Here is a 1,244-nt window from a genome sequence, read left to right on the forward strand (position 1 = left end):
GACTGTTGGCTCTTTCTGTCATGTATTATAACGAGCACCCTCATTTCCCCTTCATTTATCGGCTTGTAGCTTACGGGGGTCTCGGTTCTGGCAGTCTTGAAGTCATAGTACATCATTCCAGCCACTGTAGCCATAGGTAGCATAAGAGGGTTCTAGCACAGCTGTCGCCCTCGCTCTTGATCACGTTCTACGTGACACTGGCGGTAACACAGGACGTTCTACGCCCACCGATATGGCTGAGGGTGGCGCTGGTGAACACTCTCAAGGTTCGTATACAGACAACATTAATACCCAAGAAAGTAGCAGGGGGACAGCGGCCGATGTAGCTCAATTGGAAGAGCACCGGACGTGATATTCGGAGGTCGTGGGTTCGGTTCCCACCATCGGCACGTTGTTTTTTCTTCTACTTTGTGTTCAATTCTCTTTCCCCTAAACAGATTACATCACTAATTTATGTGATTATCGAAGTGAAAATTAAAAAAAAGAAAAAAAGACAAAGTACAATCCCCAATGCTTTCCTTGGCCTCGCCGACTGTTGGCTTTCCGTCATATATATATATATATATATATATATATATATATATATATACTTGGTTGCTAGAGGTTACATACAAGAGAAAAATTGCTCCATACTGTTTCCAAGTTCCATACCGGGTTAAGTGGAGAAATATGGGAGAGGCCTTTGCCCTGCAGTGGGTATAATCAGGCTGGTGATGATGATGATGACTGTTGCCAAGTTTATTTGTAGGCGACGTTTCGGCAGGAGCCCTGCCTTTCTCAACACTGAGGGTACATGATTCTTGTTCGTCTTACAGCGTTGGCAAGAGGTGATACAAACAGAATATGGGCACATACAGGTGAATCAGCTGGACACGCACAACACACACATACACATACACAGGCCGGAGAGCAGGCTAGGCCCAAAGGGTCATGAACCCAAGACACTGGCCGCCGGGAGTCATCTGTATACAAAACACAATATAGGCAACCGCAGAACAACCTTGAAAAAAAAGAAGAAAACAGGTGGGGGAACCTGTTGGCTGCAGATGGTGAGAAAATTGTTTTTCTTGTTCTCGCTAAAAGACGGGAGCGCCCAGCGTGATGAAAGAACCAGATGGACATAGCTGGTTAGAAGAACCTGACAGCGGCGAGTAAAGTTCGAGGCAGCTCGCGACGAGAGATGAACCTCAAAGAAAGAATAAGAGGAAAAATAAATAAATATGTGGGACAGTAGAATGGTGAAA

At 45.3% G+C, this 1,244-nt stretch overlaps 1 non-coding gene across 1 annotated transcript; it reads left to right on the forward strand.

The window, feature by feature from the left end:
- Positions 1-316: 316 nt before the first annotated feature.
- On the forward strand, positions 317-389 carry TRNAS-UGA (transfer RNA serine (anticodon UGA)). Its single transcript has one exon. It is a non-coding gene; the product is annotated as a tRNA-Ser (tRNA).
- The last annotated feature ends 855 nt before the right edge of the window (positions 390-1,244 follow it).

The sequence above is a fragment of the Amblyomma maculatum genome, chromosome 11, assembly GCF_055883805.1.
Source record: "Amblyomma maculatum isolate TAMU_Amacu chromosome 11, ASM5588380v1, whole genome shotgun sequence".
Classification (NCBI taxonomy): Eukaryota; Metazoa; Arthropoda; class Arachnida; order Ixodida; family Ixodidae; genus Amblyomma; species Amblyomma maculatum.